The sequence below is a fragment of the Columba livia genome, chromosome 5, assembly GCF_036013475.1.
Source record: "Columba livia isolate bColLiv1 breed racing homer chromosome 5, bColLiv1.pat.W.v2, whole genome shotgun sequence".
NCBI classification, from domain to species: Eukaryota; Metazoa; Chordata; class Aves; order Columbiformes; family Columbidae; genus Columba; species Columba livia.
The window spans coordinates 64421772-64428344 of record NC_088606.1 but is presented as its reverse complement, the minus strand read 5'-3'; the positions used below and the strand labels follow the sequence as shown (position 1 = coordinate 64428344).

Here is a 6573-nt window from a genome sequence, read left to right as displayed (position 1 = left end):
CTGGAATAACAAGCATTGAAGAACAAATGTCACTTGGAATTGTCCTATTGACTCACTAACACAACACAACAAAACAGCCCTTTGTCTTCTGGAGCTTAGCAGGGCTGCTCCATCCCTGCCTGTACAGAGAGACACCCACATCAGCTGGAAATGAGACGAGAAGACAGTGGATCCCCCTAAATGGACTATAATATGTTCCCTGCTTATTTGTGCTTATTCAACAGATAGAGCCAAGTAGATGATGTGACATATGCTCTGGATAGAGAGTTCTCACCTTATTGAAATTTAATGTTTAGGTAATCCTGGCTGTTCCCGCGGGACTCTGGACTTAGTCTGTGTCGGTATCTCAGCTTGCAGGAGCTGGGGCTTAAATTTAGTTCCTCAGATAAGGCCCTAAGGAACTTGCAAGGCTGAAGGAAGAAGCCTGGAAAGGAGCAGTGGTAGAAGATAAAAGCAAATTCAGTGGGTTGCTTGTAGGGAAGTTGTAGGTACTTTGCCTTGTGAAAAGAAGCGCATTCACCGAAGAACCAGAGTGCAACTCCCTTATTTAAAGCTATTCGTTGACTGAAGTGGGAATATTCAAAGCAATATTGAGCAAGTACCAGCTGCTGCATCAGAAAGAAGTGAAGGAGAGCTGATAGAGCCGGTTCCCTTCCTTGCTATGGCATTGACATGGTCTCTGAACACCCCAAGGGCTGCCCAAGGCTCTGCTTCTGGTAAAACATCCCGAAGGATGAGAATGGATGATGCTGATGACTCCAATAACATGGACAACCCCCATCTTTGCCCCTACCTTCATCTGACTTCAGAAGAATTTTCTTACGGATGTGGGATGTCTTTCAGATCTATCAAGAGTATTTTAATATGTGGAAAATTCAGTCTCACCATGGCATCTCCAACTCAAAAAAATAGCTGGTTCTTTGGCACTTTGCATCAATCAAGCTGCTACTGAAACTTTGGCAAAGAGCAACAAAACCTGTTGGGAGCCAGGAGTTATTAAATGACAAAGGGCTAAACAGAATGAACGTGACTAAGTAAAGTCTAAATGAGATATCAACAGCTAAAAATGCAGACATCAAAGAGTAGAAACAACAAAATGGTATCAAAAAAACAGCATTGGTTTCATAGCAGAAAACCTTTCTGACAAAAAAAAAGTGTACGAGTGTACAGAACTGATTCCTAGAGGAAATGCTGGCAGCCCAGTGATGGAGCAGTCAAACGCAGGCTTATGGAACCACTAGAAATTCAACACGACAGAAAGAAATATTCAGTGAAAGTCATCTAGGAAGTGTATGCCATTTCTAACCCCTGGTAGTGCTGGGTGCCGTGGGACTGCGAGTTCTGAGCGAGCTATAATTAGAAAGCAACACAGGCCTCAGAAGTTATTCCTATTTCATCTACTTCTAAGAGCACTTTTAATTGGCATTATTCAAATACAGACTCCCCCAGATACGCGTAACGACAGGATCTTCAGCTCCTAAATTATTCCACGTTTCTCAGTGAGAGATTATTTTAGCATGAGCTGATCATCTCCTGTTGGTCATTTAAAATAATAAGAGAGCAACTTTGGTAGATTCTGAGCTAAACCTCCTTGGAACTGGTTTGCAGGAAAAATGAGAGAAGTAGTGAATGAGCAACAGAAAGACTGTTAGAATGGAAAGCTTTGATATGTTCTGACCCTGAGCCCTGAGATATATATAGATATATATAGATATATATAGATATATCTATATATATATAGATACATATAGATACACACACAATACAGATATATACATATCTCCAGAAAGACCTCAGAAGAGAATGAAGAACCACCTTCAGGGCTGGTTGCAGCCATGAGCTGAAAGTTGCGCTTTGTGTTCCTCTTGCATGTGAAACTGCACATTCTGTGACTGAACATAATTCATCAAGGATGTCAGGCTCCATCACCAGTTTCTACACTTAATCAAGGTATACCATTCTTTCACTAGTCACTTGCATCAAGTGGATAATAATACTTAAATTCCTTATTTTCCAGAGCGCTTACTATTAGACAATTCTTGATATGACTACTCAGGCCACAGTGACTTTGAGCAATGACTTTCTCTTATTGCGTATTTGTGAAGCAAAATTGTTTCCTGATGTAAATTAATAGCAGTGGCTTGTAGGAAGCACAAATCCTATGTATGTATGTTACTATGAAACATGCTAGCGAAGCATTTATTTTATTAAGCTATGAAAGACCCTGCAAGATGCATTGAATGACTAACAAACAGCAAGGTAAGGAGGGGGAAAAGAAAAGGGTAGTAATAGAGACTCCTGGCATGTACTATTTTACAAAGAGCTGCTGTGAAGGAAACAAAAATGTGTGAGGCAGGTAAGGCTGTGTTCTAATTCACACCCCACTGGAATTTAATTAACAGATTGGGTGACATTTTCCAATTATCTGAAAATAAACTTAGTGGATAGCAGCTGTGTGCATGGTACAAATTCCAAACAGCGTGCACCACCAGAGGACACACAACTTATTTGTGTTGTCGGTAGCAATCCAAACCTCTAACAGCTGGAAATAAAGGCCCAGGCCCCCTTTGTGGCTTTGTTGGCGGTAGACAAAGTTCTTGTGCTTTCAAAGCAGGCTATGGAATTTGTGACAGAGGGGAATGGGCATTGTCAGATCTGCTGGAGCCACCAAGGAAAACAGAAGGCCATGCTGCTGCTTCGGTCATTTGTCAGCACAACAGGGTCACAAAGACCGAAATGCAGTTCTTTTCCCTTAATTTGCTTTTCCTTTTGCCTTGGGATACATCCCCCTTCTGAACACCGTTCAAAAAGGATGTCTCCAGCAAAGTGAAAACAGGCCAGACACTTGCAACAGCTTAATTCTATCTTAGAATATTTATAGTATAGTATTTGAAGTAAAGGTGATATATCCTTCTAAACAAGTGTAATTTATATTAAATGTACAGCCCTTGGATTAAAGTTTTAGCAGTGTTTTTAGGAAATATTTGAATTTCTAAATTAAAAAAAATAATACTTTAAATATTTAGTTCATATAGACTTCCAACTCTCTGAGTGCCCCAGTGCTTTAGAAATTGTGTGTACGTACGGGCAGATGGGAGTCACATCTCTCTCCAGGAGCTGTGTCCTCCATCAGGAGAAGGCTCCAGAACTCGAGGAACCACAGGCTGGGTCTCCTTCCCATATTCTGTCCCCAAAGACACCACCTTGCTCTTCGTTGTTAACCGCCGTGAGCAGCTCCTGCAGAAAGAATGAGAATTTTGTTATATCATTCAGAGCAAGGAACATGAATCAGCATCGTTTATCCGCTGCTTACAGTGAAAACCACAGGGGAATCTGGAAAGCTACCTTTTTGCCTCCAGATTAAAAGATTTCTTGAAATTTCAAGGAAATTAAGACTGAACTTTAGAGGCAATTATTACATGCAAATATTGCTTTCTGCTGCAGATCTAAGTACCTCCAAAACATTTGAAGCTGTTGTTTTTCTATGTTCCTAATAATAACTTATGCATTGTAAACTTAAAGGATTACAAAATACTATGGGAAATAAGCACCTATAAAATAGGTGTTTATTCTCAGTGTTATTCTCACTGTAATGAGGTACAATATTCTTATATCAAGGTCAGCTCTTTGAGTCAGTGCTGCCAAGTGCCTTAGAGATGCCTCTAACTAGGTACATTTATCAATAGAAATCAGCCACTTATTGAGCCTCTTTTACAGTAGACAGCTTGGTCAACATGCAAAGGTCAAAGTTAACGCGGTGGCAATGATGATCCATGTCCTCTAGTCATTTAAAACTTCACCACATTTCCACTTCATTACATTTAAAATACAAATGAATTTCACAAATTAGATTGAAATCCACGAGCAATTAAAAAAAAGTGAGTCAAACACTGTTATCACTGTATTAGAAAACTGAACTGGAGTATCATTGCTTTGGTAACACAGCAAAAAAATGGTCCCATAATTGACTCAGGATAGATAGCTGGAAAGGAAAATAATGAAGTTGCCCAGGGTGAATTTGAAGCAGCGAAGTCTTTCAACTAAAGACAAAATAATTGGAACATTTTAGCTAAGAAATAATGGGAAAATGAAATAGAAATAGCTTGTGTATGCTTAGATAAAAAATAGAGCAATTGAGACCTGAAGAGAGCATTGGCAGTGATTAGAAAAGTAGAGACAGAAAATTAGTGAAAAATTGCAAAATGTTATGCAGAGATGTCACCCACTTTTAAGTCACTGTTTTCTATGGAGTTGTTCAGAAAGTAAGGTAGGAGTTGGGAATGGGGGTGAAGAACCAAAATCTACTACTGTCTCAAGTGAGCTGCCTAACGCTCAGAAAAAATAAATGGGTACATCACTAAATGAATATTTTGTTTGGTTGCCCAGAGAGGTGGTGGATGAACCATCCCTGGAGACATCCCAGGCCAGGCTGGACGGGGCTCTGAGCAACCTGAGCTGGTGAAGATGTCCCTGCTCACGGCAGAGGTGGCACTGGGGGAGCTTTGGAGGTCCCTTCAACCCAAACCTGTCTATGATTCTATGATTTGCAGGTTTCATTCACTCTGTCATCACTGCTATTTTACTCATCATGTCTCAATCTTCCAGCCAGCTAAATCCTTGAGAGAAACTGGGTAAGAGAAACAGAATCATGTAAGCAAAATATCGTTCTGTTCTATTTTGCAACAGGTTCACACTAGTTTCAGTACCAAACTTGTGTAAGCATTATAACTGGGGGCTTGGCCGAGCCCCACCTGACAGGCCAGTGGTTTGGGCACAGCCCTCGCGCCTGGCTCAGTCTCATCCAGCCTGCGATGTGAAAGGGATGCAAAGGTGACCTTCTTTCTATGAGCATTCGTTATTCAGGAATAAATCACCATCTGCTGGGAGAGAAAACAGCTTCAGAGATTCCCTGTTCTTTGCTTTCTAAGGGCCTGTTCAGCTTGGTGGGAAGATGCTCCAGACACCCATTTCTGGGTTCCCCTCCCCAGTAAGAATGAAGTGGCCTGGACCTGTAGCCCTGTCCTTACACTCCCTCGGGAAAGGCAGAATAACTACATTTTCATTTTTGCAGTCCTGCCAGGACTGGCGTGTACGTGCATGCAGGAGAACGTATCAGAGCCTCCGACTTCAGCAGAATCAAGTAGGTAAACTCGCACCGACTGCTGTTTGCTGAAGCTGTTGCTAAGTAAATCTGAGAAGGAAAAAAAACCTTCCACCCTGCTGTCACCTCCCTTGTGTTTCTTCACTAAGGCAATCTATAAACTGGAAGAACATAAAGGGAAACATTTAGAGGAATATAATAGTGTTGGCACATGATGAGTGATGAGAAACAGCAGACCTAACCCCTCACAAGATATGGTTACAGCAGTAAAGCTTTTTTAATCAGCTAATCCCACTGGATCCAATTGTCTGCAGATTGTCCAGTCTTTGCTTAGATTTTTCCTTCGCCCCAAATTTTATTTTCTATGAATTGGTGAAGGTGCACTTGCAGGGGGATTTTATTATTCGTCAATATATGCTGTTAACTCACAATTAAAAAGTTGTCAGGAGCACTATACTCCTTTTAATAGGTGATTTTTTTCATGAAAGACACATTTAAAACAATCAGCAATACCGAAATAGATATATAAAACACACACACACACACATATATATAAATAGAAATATCCTTTCCAACAAACTTAGGGAAGATCTCAGATAAAAGATTCCAAACCTTTAGCTTGATAATATGCATATGTATCAGTATCTTATAGTATCTGTTCATTCAGTGTTAAAATTGATTGAAGATACTTACTAATAACCACATCATTTGCTCCTCTCTCTTCTCTTAAATAACCTTTTAAATATTTAATATAATATTTTTCCTTCACTGTTTCTACCCCAGGGTTAAAGCTTTTTATTCCTACCCAGTAGCTGAAAATGGAGTTTTGAAATAAGCAGTGGTGGTTGCAAGGACTGCAGCAAGGTTGGGTGAACAATTAAGATAATGGTGGGACTATCCAGCTGAATAATCATTTAGATGATTGCTGTCTTGGAACATTGTATGAGGTATGGAATAAAGGGAAAAATCAAAAGGAATTCCCTTTGAATAGATGTTTGGCACGGCTGAGTGCTGCAGCAGCATATCTGAATGATAAAGGATGTTCACTAAGACAAAAGCAGTATTATTTTCTAGAGAAGAGGAGGATTTAATTTGTTGCCGTCTTTTATTTCCCCCGCCCTGCAGATTTATATTTCAAATGCAAAGTGTTGCTTTCTTGGATGCTCAGTTATTGTTTGAAGGGATATGCTCTAAAAGACAAAAGGAAAAAAAAAGGTGCTTTTACCTTTGTTGTACCAGAGCACAGGGGTAGAAACAAACTGCAGAGAGGATGTATTAATACTTGGGAAAGCTCTGCTGATTCTCTCCAAGGTAACAAATAATGGCTTGGGGCAGAAGGAATAAGGGCTATAAGGAATATGGGCTATAAGCTGTTTGATTACGGGGCTGTCCAGGTGTACAGATTTCCTGAGGCAGGTACAACACTGATTTGACTTTGTTAATCCAGCAGATTCGCATTCTCTGAGAACTGC

The 6573-nt window shown here is 40.3% G+C and overlaps 1 long non-coding RNA gene across 6 annotated transcripts in view; it reads right to left on the bottom strand.

Annotated features, from left to right (window-relative positions):
* The window catches only part of LOC110355012 (uncharacterized), a 202669-nt gene that overhangs the window by 38473 nt on the left and 157623 nt on the right, over positions 1 to 6573 (bottom strand). For all 6 annotated transcript variants that reach the window (XR_010473145.1, XR_010473141.1, XR_010473143.1 and 3 more), the window contains one exon: positions 3086 to 3237. This is a non-coding gene — a long non-coding RNA (uncharacterized LOC110355012). The remainder of the gene's footprint in view (positions 1 to 3085; positions 3238 to 6573) is intronic.